General features: G+C 41.2%; 1 long non-coding RNA gene across 1 annotated transcript in view; it reads left to right on the top strand.

Moving 5' to 3' along the window:
- Positions 1-15,908, top strand: part of LOC116183307 (uncharacterized) — a 39,852-nt gene extending 23,944 nt beyond the window's left edge. The window contains exon 2 of the long non-coding RNA XR_013342045.1: positions 15,754-15,908. This is a non-coding gene — a long non-coding RNA (uncharacterized LOC116183307). The remainder of the gene's footprint in view (positions 1-15,753) is intronic.
- The last annotated feature ends 1,768 nt before the right edge of the window (positions 15,909-17,676 follow it).

Raw genomic sequence — 17,676 nt, forward strand, 5'->3', positions numbered from 1 at the left:
CCTGTAAGGATGCCACGCAGGGAGCAGCATTCCACTAAATATTCAGAGATCAGCTCCAAAACACAGAGAGAAGTCCAGGTGGTTCCCTGACATCCACATGGTTTGATGACCTAATGGTCTTCTGTAACTGAGGAACTCCAACTCCTCCTTTACTCTTCTGCTCCTTCTCCCACTGCTGGCCAAGAGGCTGCAAAGCAAGTGTCCTCTTCCAGTGCTGTCTGTATTTGCTGAAACTCTGGTAGCTCTCCTCAGGCCAGGTGCTCTGCTCTCATGCCTGTACACTTCTCGGGGGACAAACAATGGCACTTGAAGGACTTCAGTTGCCTGCTACCATGGCTTGCCACACTGCACAACCTTGCTTAGGAAACAGGATCTGTAAAGGAGTGCCACTGAAGTCCTCTCTGATGTTTTTTGGCAAAGAAGTAAAGAGGAACACTCAGTTTGAGCATGGGAGGTTTAAAGCTTCCCTGCTGGTATCCAGAGTCTCCCCTGGAGCAGCTGAACAGGAGCCTTACGTGGGGTGGATAGGTTTGGGTCTGCACCAAATCACAGGACCGAGTGATGGGAAGATGGGGAGTCCCAGCTCAGGGCACACACCCTCTGTATCTCACTTTGGATGTATTCTTTTCTGATGGAAGGTGAAATATTCATCCCTTCTCCTTTCTTCTTTATGGAATTTTTTTGCCCACTGCTAATTTAAATCTCAGGCATAAAAGAAATCTTTGTGTTCAAACAAAAACATAAAGCTTCACTCTAGAGGCAATTAAAAATGAACAGACAAAATATTATAATATACTGAACAATATGCAAATGCTGTTTAACTTTTTCCACAAAAATACATCTGCAGATCTCTATGCCATTGCAGAGATTAGTCTAGAGGGATTTGATCCATAAAACAGAACAATATACTTGCTTTTGATCTTTGCTGAAGCAGTGAGTGAATGGAAATACAAATAAAAAAAAAAAGGAGGAAAACAGCACAGAAGGTAGAAATTGTGGAGAATACACCAGGAATTTCTGGAACATTTTATGCTTCAAAAATATACACATGTGGGTTGTGAACTGCTTCAAAATTTTCATGGGATCTGCTTTAAAAAGCTTGTCAGAAATGTTGGGAGCCAAGGCTCTCATTCTTTTAGACCAGACTCTGACAGTGGAGCAAACCCAGCAGGAAGGTCCCCAGGAGCCTTTTGTAGATGAAGTGGGCACACCATGCAGAACACTGATATCACAGATATCGATGACACAGGTATCACTCGCAGTCTCTGGGAATGGTTCAAATGTCCAAAAACTCTCTGAGACTGGAAATAGCAATGACAATTTTTTGCTGGAGCAAATGTTGCCTTTACCTCAGATACTGCAACTAACTTGATAGAAGTGCAGTCATCTGCCCAGATCAAATTTGTCCTGCCAAGCAGTCTGCTGTGCAGAAAGCCAAAGTCTGTGACAGTGAAACCCTGGTGAGAGACTCTCTGTTACTCTCTCCTCACAATATTGAATTTGCTAGTTTTTATGTCATATACAGCTGATGGTACAATAGAAAGACAAAACCAATGGTTCTCCATCTGTCATCAGAAAGTTGTCTATCTGGCCTAGGGGTTGTTCCTCAAAGATTCCTACTTTTCTTATAGTCAAACTAAACTACAGAGAAAGGATTAATTAAAATAGAAACAGAATGGAAGCTGAAGGGAGAGCCATTGTGATGAGGTAACTTTCTCTTGAATTAGTGCAATTAAGTCGTGTTATGGTCAGACTCTGTCATGGAAAAGTAGTCCCAAAGATGACCTTAAGAGATCACTAAACTATATTTCCTTCTGAACGCAAGTGCAGATTTAGCAACATCATCCCTGACAGATGTGTGTCTAACTCCTCCTTAAAGATACCCAGAGATGGAGGCTTGAAGCTGGGGTCTCAAAACTTAAATAAGCTTTATCCAGCTATAGCAACGAGCAACGAGCAGCTGTGATTACTGGACTTAGGCTTGTATTCTAAGGAGCTGGAAAAATCAATCATAATTTAAATACCTGTGTGTGTAGCCTAAGTAGCCAAACCACAAAGGTAATTCAAAATGAAACTTTGTAGACAGGTGAGACAGTAAATATCCTGGTCTTGATGCCTTTTTCAGTTTGATTGTATGGGTTTTATCAATTTATTTAAAAAATGAGTGCTTTCTCTGTCTTTTATAATACAGCTTTGATTAAAGATACATAAATATCTTAATATCTTTTGGTAGGGAAGAGCACATTGTTTTGTTTTAACTGAAAATTATTTTCTACCTTCATTTCAGAGGGGGTGGAGGTGAGCAGGTGGTGGGTGGCAAGGCAGTAAGTAACCAGTTAAGACTCTCCAGCTTCTTACCTGGCTTGACATGGGTTTGCAAAAACTGCTGCTGAGAATCCTTATTTAGTACTTACTTGGGTTTATCAGGTTTAAATGACTGGATAACTGCTTTTGTCTCTTTTGTGCTTACTATGGCCTTCTTTTAGAATCCTTTCTCTCCAAAATTGCTGAGGGATGTATGGGGAAAATTGTCTGTGAACTGAAGTCTTGACTTCAGAATTAGGTCATGAGTTATTGTCTGAGTTTAGTCCTTAAAACTAAACTGTCAGCAAGAATCATTGAAATTGCTAGGAAATATATTGTTAAAAAATCAGCTTGGATTTACCTGCACAGCAAAGGAGGTTGCTGTTTGTACTTTTAGCAAGGATGGAATTTAGACATTAGTTAGGCTTGTTTTGTAGCACAGGTTTAATTCTAGCACATACCTTCATCTCTCAGATATTGTGCTCCAGAGCCAATGTAGTTAAGGCTACAGTGTTTTGAACTGAGTGCATCCTTTACAGATATGAATCCTTTTTCTAAAATGGGAAAAAAGAGAAGTATATTGTGACTGACAGCTCAAGCTCAGCTTTGCATCTAAGCAAAACCCTGGTCTATGTGAAAGGCAGGAAGTGAATTGCAGAGCTTCAGAAATAGCACAGAAACCTGCATTCTGCTTTCAAATACAGCATTCAGTGCTTCCACAGGGGCTGTAGCTCTGTCCCCTGCATAAAAAGGCAGCAATCCTGGTGTGGAATAGCATGTAAAAAGCTATGTTGTAATACATGCTCACAATAAGGCTGCCTTACAGCAGGTAGGAAATCTTCTAATTGCTTGGAGGATGGGGTGGAAGGTTTCCTTCATTCAAAGGCTTTGTGAGAAAATGAATCTGTGTGGCAGAGCAGGACTTTGGAGGCTCAGTCTGATCCTATGAAACTGCAGCTAGGTCAGGTGTGGTGCATGCTAAGGGAAAGTGAGCCAGGATCCAGCACCTTTGAGTCAGTATGGGAAGCAAGACCTGGCATTAACAGCTAATGAAAAGTGTCAAAGTAGCTCTAAGCAGGCTGAGCTCCATCCAACAGTATACTTTATTTTGGTTCTTTTTCTCTTAACAGTGGAACTGGGTTTAAATAGCACTGGATCTGTGTAATGAAATCTCTTAAAATTACCTAGAAAAGAGGTTTAGCTGAACCTGGGTGCTTATTCCCAGCTCCCAGAGCTGTTTTCTTTGTAGAACTCTTTCATTCCTAAGGAACAGTGTGGGCAAGAATACACGCACACACGATACACATGCCTGCAGATTACTCAGGTGCTGGTGGCATCACAGTGTGAGATGGCATTAAACAGGCCAAGGTGAAAGCAAATCAGCTCTCACTTCCTGCCTTTCCCATGCCAGCCCATGATTAATATCCCAAGGTGTAGTGTGTCCTGGTGAGGAAATTGTTAAGCAGCAGTGTCTGCTGGCATTGCCCGGATAAGCACAAGCACAGTGTCACTGTTCAGCCACTCCAGAGGATCCACAGTGTCCCCAAAATATTGTGCAGGTACAGTCTAGTCACAGATGTGGTATCTGTGTCCAATGCATTGCCTCAGGATGATCAGTGGGAAGGCAGAGTCCAAGTGCTTAGGGTGGTGATGGTGGAGAAATACTGAAACAGTGGTAGAAAGCTGTGTCCTAATTCCACTAGTGCGGCACTGGTTGTTTTTTTGCACCTCTGACATAATCTGCTGCATCAACAGGCTGCTGAATCTACGAGAGTCTATCCAGGGAGTGTTAAGATCACAGAGGATTGAGCTTCTTTTTTGGAAGGCACGAGTCTCTAGCATTCGCTGAAAAATTGTAGATGAAATTCTAAAAGTCTGGAAATTTCTAGAGGAGCAATGAGAAACAAAAGACATGGGCATAATCATGCCGGTGTATTATGTCATTTTTAATGCAGTTCATAGTACATGTGTGTGTGTAAATATGTATTCATCTCCTTGTTAAATGGCTTCTCTACTTAGGATTCTAGGAGTTCTTTATATTAAAATTAAGAGAATATAGGGTTTCACATCACCTATAGTTGCAATCCCATTGTAGAAGAAAAGTATTGTGGTATTTTCTATTTGGTGCATTTCAGGAACAAATATCTGAATCTGGTTTATTCAGATACGTCAAACATATTTAGTTGCAATGATGGAAGTTATATAATCTTTTGGAATGTCATTTTTATTTGCCTGAATGGAGAATAAACAGCCCCTTGTTTTTCCCCACCTCAAAAAACTAATAATCCGGGAATTGCTTTAAATGCTGGAAAACACCCACCAGAGGTACAAAACGTAGAAACAGAATTGTCAAACTTCTCAAATGATTAATCCTGGATTTTAAACGACAAACAAAAATTCATCCCAAATGATAATTTTCAGGAAACCACAACTAAATGTGAGGACAGCTTCCCATTGGCCCAGTTGAATTTATTTTCATCTGTACTTCATGGCATCCTTTTCCATGGTTAACCTCATGGGATAATTCAATGATAAGCATTTCACTCCCTGTGAAACAGGTTATGGAAAAGCAATGTAATGAACGTTTTGTGACTTTCAGAACACATCCATTCCCAGGCCTCTCAGGTTTCCTATTTGGAATGAAGGGATGGACACAAGCATAGGACATTTGAGGGCTGGACCTCCACCTCAGCTCCTCGTGTGCTCTGCACTGCTGCCACGCAGCAGCAGAGCTCTAGGTTGGGTGGGGTGGTGCTACCACCCTTGCTTTGGTAGAGCCCTGCAGGGATATGCCTACAGTCCATGCTACAAAAGGGAATAACATCACCGTTTCCATCAAATTTGTGCTCCTTTCCTCACTGTGTGTCATGGTTTTCTCTGCCAACATCTTTATTGATCAAGGCATAAATGAAGGTAGGGAGCTGAAATTTGCTGTCTTCTCAGCACTGAGAGGGTTGCTGGCTCTGCAACCTCTTAAAAGAAGGAAAAACATGAAATTGCTTTGCTCCCCTTCTGCAGAGAAGTCATTAACCTCAGTAACAGGGAAGGGGGTAGATTTTTAAACCCCATGCTTGGGGAAGTAAGACAAGCAACTGCTCTTAATGTTAGCATTGATATGTCTGAGTAAGTTAGTCCCTTTCTGAAAACATAACATAATGAGCAAAGGTTCTGACTGTGAAGCTTTTGCCCAAGTGAGTGGAGAAAAGGCTTACAAACGAAAGGCCTGTTTATGATAAAGGAATATCTACATGTTTTCATTTATCAATGTGAGTTTCAAGGAATATATATATATATATATATATATATATATATATATATATATATATATATATATATATATATATATGTAATATTCAGTGTGAAAAATAAAAGGCTCTTCTCAAATGTTTTGGTATTGTGCCTTAAAAAATGACACTTTCCACTGCCAGTCATGACTTTAAGTCAGATTATGGCTAAAAATATTAAGGGAAGGATCACCACAGCAACAATCACATTGCTCCCCTTCTGCAGAGGAAATGGAAAAACACTCAAACTTTGCCAAACTGAATAAATTACCCAGATTATCAGAACTGTAAGGAAAGCATATGTAAGCAACTCTGTGTGTTTTTGTGTCTGGGAGTGTGTGCAAATGTGTTAACTGGGTTGCAACTCATTAAATACTTAAGTCAAAGAGGGCAACTCTGAAAATATTCTCAAGAGACAAAAAAATAGTGTGGTTGTACCTTAACTGGCCAGCAGATACTATGTGAAGGGTAGTGCTCACTGCAACACTGGGCTGGGCTGGTGGCCTGGAGATGGGATGGAGCACATTGCACCAACATGAAGCTGAGAAAGGGCTGCTCTGCTCAGACAGAGGCACCCTTACTCCAGTCTCATAGCTGTTTGTGCTTATTTGGCATAGTTTGCTCTGCCAAAGTAAAATATGTCATTAGCCAAGGGGGGAAGAACAGGGTGGAAGGGTGAGGGGGCAGGAGCAATATTGCCACTGTTTGAATTGAAGCACATTATGCAGGAGTCTGCACTGGAAACCTCCTCTTACCAGGCTGCCCACACTGTCAGCGAAGATAGGGCGGCTTTTTTAGAGGCAGTCCAAGGACGTGACTTAGAACAGTTGAAAATATGTCAAGTGCTTTAGTGAATTCCTAATGCATTAAAGACTCTAAAACCATCTTATGGAAGCCCAGAGCACGTGGCTTTTGAGCACTGGAAGAAAAGGCACAGAGTGCAAAGGCTGTGTGTCCCCATTCTCTTGCCGTTAGTATGAACACTTGTTTAGCTGTTTGTAGGTCCAGAATTAAACCCTGGATTTCTGTCTGTCCAGGGAGCAGCTATCACTTTCTTGCTTGGATTTCTAGCTCAAAAGGATCCTCAGTTATTTTTGGGATCACATATTTTAAATAAATGGTGCTTGACTGGTCTGTGTCTTTAGCCTTTTCTACCTTCCAGATTCACCAATGTTTTGCAAAGGAGGTGTGTGCTCCTGCTGAACAAATTTAAACCTACTGATAACAGACTTACTTTTTTTTTACTCTTTTTTTTTTTTTTTTTAATGTAGGCCAGTGCAGCTTGGGCTGGGCCAGATGATCTAAGTGATGTCAGTGATATCCTGGCCCCATTCCAGGTATCTACTGAATGATGGGTTTAGGATGGTTGTATCTATAGTCTGTTAATGCAGACTGAATTCCAGTAATGACCCGTACCTGATGGTAACACGGTGGGAAAAGGTTACAATGGCTGCTGTCAGAAGCATATGGGGGCCTCTCCTGATGTGCAAGACATTCTCTTCAGGGCCCTCATGTGCTAATGCCAGAGTGGCACATGAGTAAGCAGGAGGTTTCAGTTTGATCAGGCTGGCTGAAAACTCCTGCTATTACCACCTCCAGCTTGTAAAGAGCAGTTTATGGTGAATTTGGTTGCTCTGCAGTATTCTGGTTTTTTGTTTTTTTGAAGTAAAAATTTTAAAATTTTCTTGCCATCTCATTTGAAGAGCCCTATGGGCCCTTGCTCTCTTTTCTGTCTTTTGATGGTTGCCACCTTGCTGTGCCCACTGTGGCTCCAAGGCTGGCAGCCTGCTTAACCACAGGGCCTTGCCACATGGCATGGGTTTTGTGCTGGTTGGTGGTGACACTCAGCCATTGCAGTGGGGAAAAGCGAACAGCAGCAGCTGGCATTAATGAATCCTACATCACCCAGGACCAAGGGCAGGAATCCCCAAGCTCAGAGGGTTTTCATGGAGGTCTGGTGCAATCTTGATAGATGAGTGAGTAGAGGAGATGAAAGCACATCTGGATGGGCTAAGGGATGCATAAGCACTGGAATTCTAATACTTAATTTAATGCTTGTGCATTAGTTGGTTTGTTTTGGTTTGTTGGTGGGTTTTTTTCCCCCATCTCTTTTTAAGATTTGCTTGTTTTTCTGTAAATGAAAAAGCAAAGATGAGTGGTACATATGGTTAGATGTATGTCAGCTATGATTCCGTTGCTGTGTGTGGAACCTTTAAAAATAAAGTGTTCCTCAGGCTGTAGTCTACAAGTGAATGCCATGCATTAATGCAAGATAGCCCTTATAGAGAGTTACACTCTTTTTTGTTTCCCCTGTAGATGTTATTTCGCTCCTTGCTAGTTTGATTTAATTTGAAACAAAAACTATTCTGGTTGTAGGCAATTTTGATCTAGGCATTCAGGAAATGAAACAGGATTAGATCTACAGAAAAAAAAAAAACCAAAAAAACAACCCTGCAAAAATCCTACCAGAACAACATGTTGCTTCCCACACCATCCTGTCATAGTCAGGTCTGATCAGGATGTCTACTCTATACCACCCTGACCTGCCTTTTAGGAGAACAGATTCTGAAGTGGATGATAATGAACACAGATTTTCTTTCCCCTTCAAAATTACTGTCTCCAAACTGAGGTCTGTATGTTATAACCAACACTCCAGTATAGAAGACCGAAGTGATTCCCATCTGCAAAACTCATACCTGAGTTCCTGATAATGAGACAATATTTGAGAAGCCACCAATTTCTTCCATCCAGATTTATGGGATGAAAGCCTCAAATATGAAGGATTTATCTAAAGCAGCTTTGGGTTTTGCCTGCATTATAGTTTGGGAATAACAGACTCGGTAGCTTCTAAGCTGAACTTGGCCTCATGGAGTGCCTTTCTGGGGACTAGTTTATTCTGTTTGTTGTACCTTCCTGTCAGATGTGATGGGAAATCAGTGATGAGCAGGAGGTCCCTAATCTCCATGGATACTTGTCTCTGCATGGTGTCAAAATCTGAGTTGGCTGTTAATTTTCTCATATTTTGCATATGACTAATTTAGTTAGGAAGGGAGGGAAAGGAAGGAGGTTATTTGAGATTGAAGTAAAAAATGAGAGAAAGAAAATTTGGCAGTGGTTCTCAACTGTAGCTGCTGGGAGGCCTCCAGAAGCCTGTCCCATCCCTGCATACCCCCAAGCTTGTTGTCAGCTCTCACACTTTTTTCTGTGCTCAGAGCAGGGTCTCAAAGGAACACAGCTGCTGCAGCTGCTTGTAGACCAAAAGGTGACCTTTTGAGTCATGAGGCATGATGCATTATTTAGTGCATTCCTGGCTAAAATGGAGATGAAATATTTTCGTTAGCAAAAATACTTGTTTGTCCTTTCACTTGGATGCATCCTTTTTGCATCACACAATAGTGTGGCGTGTACACCACTCCTTGAGGTTTCTTCTGGGCAAAGATTTTTGTAAGACTTTGAAAAAATACTTTTACTTGAAGGACCCTACTTGCCAAATGTAATAGACTTCAGTTTAGAGGTACCAAGTTTGCAAAAACCCAACTTCTATTTAAATAATGAGTGAAAGCTTCCTGGTGAGGTGTATGTCTTTAGACTATCAGCTGATACTGGTAAGTACCATAACCAGCTGTTACTTCAACAAGAACTGTTTTGCTTCTTCCAATTAATCAAGAGTCTCTTGGAAGTTGCCATAGCAGGGCATTCATTACAGGGATGTTTAATGAGTAGAATATTTGTCATTTGCATAGAGAGAAGCTTTAGCAGTGATTCCAGGGATCTGTGATAGCCAGGTACTTAGGCACTCTCTATCTATTGGGTGAAGGAGGGGAGACAGATGGGACCAATTTTTCACGATGTCTGACATTAAATTTCCTACAATGTCTTCCAAAGAGAGATTCAAAGAGGCTGGAACTTACCTCTCCCGCTGACTGTGAATGAAGACTGCAGTATATTCAGCTACAAGTCCATCTGCTCTTTAACTTTTCCTTTTTTTTAAATCTATCTGTGGTTTTTCTTTGAAGTTTCCAGCACCATTTATGAAGGCTCAAAAAGGGGTATTATTAATATATTTCAGATGAAGAAAGCTGAACTGTCAAAGTAACAACTGACTTGACAATAGCCAGTATTCTCCAAGGCATCAGCATTTAAGAGGACCTGGGAAAAGATCCTGTGCTTACCAGGAAATTTCACTGATCTCATCAAGTCCCAAAACTCAGGAAGGAGAAAAAAAATCTGAAAAAATGAAGAAGTGCCTAGCAGATCATGCTATCTTGTTGAAAACTGCAGTGGTAAAAATTATTCAAAAAATTACAGGTATCTGCTTCTGTGAGATTATTTTTAGCAGTAAAAGAGTAGATGGTGTAAGGTAAGTGAAGAAGGATTCCATAAATAACTGCATTTCAATTACCTGTTTGGCATAATCTTTATTGTTACAACAAACACCACAAAATGACAAAAAATGAACACCTATCTACTCAGAAGATAAACTGCTTTTAAAAAGAAAGGAATGAAACCTAGGTCTATCATTTTTTTGAATCCCAGTTAACTAAATGGACGTGACTGGAGAAGCAGAGACACCTGAGCAGCTTTGAAGACTTTTCTCTGGCGTATTCTCACTGACTCTGAGACCTTATTTCCAACCACAGTGTCTGCTCATCCTAGTGCAGCACTCTTCAAACCAACCTTCCGCAAAGGATTCAGCAGACATGGTCTGAGAAAAGAGCTAAACACAAGCTGGTAAGCACTCACTGCAGGGAGATCTAACTGCTGTGGGATTTAGTCAAACAGTAAAGTACAAGCTTCTACTATGACTCATTTGGTGTAAAACTAGTGCTAAGTATTGTACATAATTAAGACAGCATTATTACAGTGAGATGGCACTTCTTTTTCTGGTTTGGTTAAAGTCATAAAAAGGTGTAATGTTTTTAGCCTTCAGAGCTGTGAAGATGAGGAGTTCTGATAGGAGTTCATTCTAAAAGATATCATGGCTACAGTGAGTTTAGATCATAACTTGCGTTATTGCTGAAGCTTTACATGCATATTACTGTTGTCTTTGTGAAAAGCTATGGTATTTGTGAGAATAAACACGACCTGAGAGTCATGTTCATTAGATAACACCTGCAACACTGGCCTCTCTACACATTCCAAGAGTTTTCATAATTTTTAAACACACAAATCGACTATTTTATTCTGAGCCACATTTATTAAACAGGTCTTAATGATTTTTCAAGTAACAGGCACAAGAAGTTATATTTTCCATTGAATGCAACAGAAAATGTAGTGTCAATGAGCTAGAGATTTACCATTTGAGCACTGTGAGCAGGTACAGAAGTATTAGTAAGACATTGTCCCTACCAATGGGAGAAGTTGAACAAGTAGGTCATTCCAATTTGTTTCCTTGTCCCAACTTTTTCCTTCAGAGGTCCACAAATCAACTTTGCTTTTAGTGAATCCATGATCTTGGTAAAAATGTACTGTGGTAAAATGCAAAGAGATTCAGCTTATTGGTCATTCTAAAACCACTTGTTCAAGTTACTTGATTCTCGTTATCCTTTACTAGGAATTCCTGTGGTGTTATGATATTCTTTCTGTTCATCAATTTATCTGTCTGACTTGCAAGGGAGAAGTGGGAAAGTAGACTGCAAGATGGTGACATGGACCATTTTAAGGGACAGGACTTAAAAAGAACCCATTTCCACCTGTATATTCCAATGGATGCCTTTGTAGTATGTTTATGCTCTTACTGGAAAATCTATTGGCTACTTCTTCAACCTAACTTTACCACTACTTTTATAGTTTCACAACATGCTTTTTATACTGTGTTTCATGCACATCTCTAAGGAATTATTTGTGTAAGTTACAGGAACTACAGAGCCTCAGGAGGAATCCCAGGCAAAAAATGGACTTGGGTGAAGACAGCTCAACAACAGCCAGTGAGCTCTTTCTTTTTGTATGACTTGAACAATCTATAATATTTTACAAGCCTGAAGTCCAAGGGTCTTTCTAAAAAAATGATCATTTAGTATAAAAGATAAATCAATTCCTGTTTTGTTTGCACTGTCGCTTTCCGGATGAATTTCCAATCTATTAGTGGAGCAGTAAATGCTCCCCCAGCAACCAACCACTGATGTTTTGAAAGCAAATCAAAAGCAGCATAAGACTGTTGAAGAAAAGGGCTTGAAAGGAAAAGAATGAAAGATCATACCATTCCTATGGCAGCTGCAAAAGTTTGTGAAGATTACAGCTGAGAGAGGGATGGGCCAGAGACCAGAAAGAGATCAAGGACAAGATACCTGCCTGCAGAGTTTTGTCCTAACATGCTTTCCTGCAGGCTCACAGCCTAAACAGCACAACTAAAACTCTGTAGGGTTGATCTGTTAGAGGCACACCACCAGAGGTGGAATTGTGTGAGGGGATGGATAAGCCTCAAAAGGGGAGAGCACCTGTTAAGCATGGTTTTTACCTTGGTCTTTGTTCAGCCCTGACAAGATTTATAGAGAGTCTGGACATGTAAGAGAAATACTGTGCATGCCTGTTCTTTGTAACATAGGGTTTTCACTTCAGCTGAGGGGCCAGGGACCTTGCTGTGGGTGCATGCTGGGGTTGCACTCCTGATGCACTCCCAGCTGCTCTGACTTTTATCTTTATTCCAATCATGAGCTCACTACAAGCCCAAAGGGAAAAGTATTTGCATTCCACTGTGCACACTGACAGTAATTTTGTGGATGCAGCACAACACTGTAGAAAGAGACAGGTATATGGAGCATTTAGAAGGCAATAATTTCTTCTAACTTTTTATTTATTTATTATTTTTAGCCACACTCCAAAGGTTTTAGTGGGAATAGCAAAGAAAAGAACTTGCAGACTTCACAAAAATCAAAGCCTGCAGCTTATGCTGGATGGGTGCATTTGGCACATATCTGTGATTATGAAATTAATTTTGAATTGCTTTGAACTTCATCGGGATAATAATTCATTCTTTCAATTTCCCTTTTCCCTCCAGAACATCCACCATTAACAAAACAACTAGTTGCAATGTTTTACAATCCACATTTGAACCCATTACTCAAAAGATTGCACATTTCCTTGAATAAACAATTACTCAGCTCATTTGCACAGAGATAAGGTCAGTCTCGGGACTGAAAAATGAATCAACACCCCTCTCTGGCAATCATCTTGGAAATGGTCAAAAAGCAATTGTGGTAGGAACATGTTAAACTGCAATTTCATGTTGCAGAAATGCAACATCAACAGGCAGCTTAAGTGTTTCTGTACAAACAGGTATTGTACAGCCTTGGTTTGGTTAAGTTGAGCCTATTACAGGGTTTAGGCACATGCCTGAAGATGCAATTACACGACTGAAGTTAAGATGTTCTTAAGTGTTTTGTTGTGTTTGGCCTACAGGCTACATCTGTGTTTGTATTAAGAAGAAAAGCTGTTCTACAAGACATTCAGGCATTTTAAAATGTATTTTTCTTCTGAACTGGTACAGGAAGTTTTATCTTTTACTGAAATTTAGGAGATCTTTAATTCCAGAAATCTTGTAATTGAGTGTACTTGAAACATTGTGTGTCAGTAATGTTGAAATTATTTGAGACATTAAGATTGAAATATTGCATGTCCACATATGTTACTTAGTTAATTAGAAGCAACTGTTAACTAAGCATGCCGGGATTGCCTGGGTTGTGTATTACCACCCCCTGGATACAGAAAAGAACTGTGGTCTGGTCTAGCTTCTTGGCTGAGATGCAATGTTCCAAGAACATAGTTCTCAGCTGAGCAAAAAACAAGGATATTCATCTGTGCACAAAATAGACCTGGACCTGCTAAACTCCGCTCAGTCCAACTGGATTTAGGTAGGCACATCTCAAGTGTCTTGTAGCAGGTCTTTGCTGCAAGTGCTTCAGAAATGCAGGGCACAGACCCTTCACTTTTGCTTGTAGGTGGTTTGGGTTTTCCTTGGCTTGTTGGTTCTGCCTTTGATGTATCCAAGATGATTCTATACTGTCTAGGAGACATGGTAGTTTGGGTGCAGCACCATCATTTTTATCTGATGCTATACATGATACTGAACCCCTCAGGAGCTGAGGGCTGCAGCTCTGCAGCAGTCAGCCAGGGTGCAGAACTAGGCTGCAGCTACTTAAAGTCAAGCTGGTTCTTTGCAGGAACTTTAATGTTACCTTCAAGCCTGTTCGGCCATGGACATCCCAATATCTGAGGACTGCAGCCTGGCTTTAAACTTAAAAGCTAAAATTTGCAAATCAAAACTAAGCGTGTTTTGGCAACTTCTTACTAACTATATTCCCATAAGCAATTGTTATTTTTTTGAAAAAGTTTCAGTATTGTGGAATCAGCCTTCACTACAAGGAGACATGCACTGGGAAAAATTCAAGCAGCTCTGTGAGAATAAAGCAAGAATGATAGACAAAGTCTTACCAGACTGAATATATTGCTTGTTCTGCCTGTGTCTAGATATAATGGTTGTTCAAAAGTGAGAAGATACCTGCAAATAGTCTATGAATGGGAATCATAATCTGTTCCTCTCTGTTTCCCCTGCTCTTCAAGTTACAAACTCTTATCTTGGCCTCATTGCTTGACAGATCGAGTAGGGTTGACCCCCAAATCAAGGGCATATTTAGGTAGGCAGGCTTAAGAAGACTGAAACAATTGCTTTATAGAGAAAACTTTCTGTGGCCAAGGCATATGTCGCCTGTGGTGAAATTTATTCAGACAAATGTTTCATCTAAAATGGCCTTTCCTGCTTAAGTCTCTAGGTATTTATGGCTTTGCTTGGATGTCCTGCCCTTTTCTTTTGGAGTTGAAATAAATATTGAGGTTCATAGTCTTTGTGTCCCTATCAACTTCTGGGTCAGCTGGCCAGCAGAGAGGTTGTCTAATCCCATTTTTGAGTGAAGTTCTTTCATCTTTTAAGGCCTTAACTCCAGCAAAACATAAATTTAGCTGGAGACTGTGGATATTGACCCTTATGACAGACCCCTCTGCCCTTGTTTGGCTCCTCTCTTACTCTTCCTGTAAGAAACTAGGGCAGTTTCTAGTATTCAACCAACAGAATTCTTTGGATTTGGATGTGAGTAAGAATAGGAGTGGGAAACTCTATTTTATGCTCATAATAGTCTTTTTTTCCCCTGCAGTTACTACATGGTATGGTTATATTTCTGTTTGAAGAAACAGAACAGCTTCACAAATGAGTATAAAAAGATGTATGTGTTTTCCTGAGCTTGTATGTACTTTACTGTAATCTGACACTTACTGTAAGAAATACATATTATATAATTGGCAATGGCAGACACATATTCTGATAGAAAAAAAAATGTATTGAATGATACACGGTGTATCACTGATAGTGACTTGCAGCAATATTTCCATAAAAGTAAAGTGTAATTTAGCACTTGAAAGTCAGGCCTCAAAACCAAAATAAAATGTTTTTCTGTTTCTGTACCTAGCCTCAGATATATCTCCCCTCACTGCAGACATCAGCAGTGTAGACACATATGGCAAAACCCATCACCCCAAGCTCCCTTTGCAGTCAATACAGGGAGCAGGCACTTTTAGGCCATGATTCATCTGACCTATTTACATGTCTGCTGTAGGAGGAGATGAATCACTGCCTAGACTAGATCTGTGCGGAGGATAAAGGGAGCCTAAGATGGCCAGCACAGATGTAGACGCTTCTAAAGATCTACAGTTTGAATTTAGGCTTTCAGTTTGGAATAACAATTTTCCAGAGAAGAGTAAAATTTCCTAAGCTGTGTTTTTTTAGCAGAATATGTGTATGAATATATACTATGGTATTTTTCTTCCTGCGAGAGAAACATTTGCAACAATATCTTTTGAACACTGGCCCTATATCACCTTCCAAATGTTCTGCCATCTGAAGAGCTGCCATTTTATCTCTCTGCCTCTGCCCCTCTTTCACACATGGAGACATGTGTACACATACCATATTTCAGAGCTGGGCCTTCTAAGTTTTCAGCATTAACTTAAAATGTATTCCTCTCTGTGTGTGTCTGCTGTTACACACAGATTAACTGGGTTTGTTTGTTTAAAAAATCCAAAGCAAAATATGCAAACAAAAACACCAAATTAAGATTTCTGAAATTTCCTTCTGTTTAAAAATAATATTTTTATTAGTTTGGTTTTTTACTTCTAGGATCTGCTCTTCTCTGCCTGCAGCCTTGGTGAGGCATCATAGGAAGAGGAACATGAATTCCTGGGAGACAACTATTGATGCAGAGGAAGGGGAAAGACAGGACTTGATCATCTAAGAAAGAGTGCAGGCTCCTAAGTAAAGCTGTGAGATGACAAGAGTTGTGTTATTGTGTATTATTATGTGTAGAAGGCTAGAGTTGAGAGTCTGGTTTCTTGAGGGTGATGCCCTGGCAGGTACTTTTGTGCACATGCTGTAGTATAATCCAGTGCATCTGTACATCCATCTATGCTGCAAATGGCACGGGAGTGATATTTTTTAAAAAAGAAGAATAAATGAAACCATCCTGTTGGAGGGCTTTACAATGCTCAGCTGCTCCTGAGGAGTGCTTGGTGTAGCTACAAGCAGGCAAAACATCCCTCCCATCTAGTCACTGGCACACAACACAGCAACCCGTTTATGTGAGCACCTGGTTGATCAGTTTGCCTGTGACAGATTTTGGCACACCCTCTCCTCTGGCTGTAAAGCTTTACTGACTTGTGTGTTTTTTCTCCCACAAACTCTTGTCTGGCATGGGAGGACTTGGAACAGAGCAACTGTGGCTCTGGCAACAACAGGAAAGTACATTTTAGATAACCCTTTATGGTGCGAGCTTTGCAGCCATTTAAGAGCTTTTCTGTGTGGTTGGAGAAGAAGGGCTGTCCATCATCCAAAGTCTACTGCTATGGGAAGGGTGCAAGTGACTGCAAAGGTCTTTGGCAAAGGCCACAAGCATCTGAAGGCTGCTCTGAGAAATGGATATGGGCTCACAGTTCCCCACAGGGTGCTGTGCAGAAGTAAGCAATCTTCCACCGGTCATCCCAGTGCATCATTCATTAAACATAATGCCCTACAGGAAAATCAAGGCTTTGTATTTTCCATACCCCCTCCTGCATCAGCCCTGACGTCAGTAGTTTGGAACCACGGAAGTTAAATTCAGGCCAGTGCAGTCTAATAGGCAAGGGATAGCAAATGCTAAGGAGTCAAGGTAACGAGAAAATACCTGCCATATGGAGCTGTCATAAACACGAATTTACATCTCTCCCCATGAAATAAATAAATAACAGCCTGCAAAACATTACTCTCCCTGGATGCAAAGTCCCATTCCTGCCGCTGCCACCAAAAATTTGGGCCTCCCCACTTTCTGCGTGGTCGGTGGCTCCTGCCGAAAGCCCCGGGGTGACGCGCCTGGGTGCGGGCAGACATCCGCAAGCGCTGCCTGCTCAGGCGCGAGGGCTGGAGTGCAGGGATCTGCTCTGCTGCATCTGCTCGCTCCAGCCCTCGCTCTGACGGAAAGTTTTCCTCCTGGCTCTGACAGCACCGCAGCCACTTGGGGAAGCACATGACTTCCTTGGGAGACGGTGTTTCTTATTTGTGTTGCAGGCCTCCAGCAGGCACGGCACCGAGGCAATATTTATATCAGTTTTTGTAACATCATTGCAGCAGCTGCAATTTTGGGAACTGAAGTGCTGGCTGGAAGTGGGAGAGAGAGGCACAAAGCACAACATGCCACACAGAAATGTGGATGCAAGGGAAAAAAAAAAAAAAAGAAAAAAATAAAAGAAAAGAAAATTGGCAACCAGCCTCCTCCCCCAGAAAGCTCATTGTGTTCCCCGGTGCCAGAGGTGCTGTTTGCCCTCCAGATGGTTACCACAGGGCCCATCTGTGTAAAAGTGAGTCAATGGCAATTGCAGCTCAGGATGTGTGTGATGGGATCAGATCTGTCCCCTCAAGGTGCTTGCATTCCTGGTGGAGCAAGACAGGGGAAGGGGAGTCCTCCAGCCAGGTGGCTTCCTGTGCTACAAGCAAATAGTGTTCAGCAGTCTTCTCATACCCTTCAGCTGTGAGAAAGCATAGTGCAACACTTGTGTGCAGGTAACCAGGCTG

Source organism: Lonchura striata, chromosome 1, assembly GCF_046129695.1.
Source record: "Lonchura striata isolate bLonStr1 chromosome 1, bLonStr1.mat, whole genome shotgun sequence".
In the NCBI taxonomy this organism is placed as follows: Eukaryota; Metazoa; Chordata; class Aves; order Passeriformes; family Estrildidae; genus Lonchura; species Lonchura striata.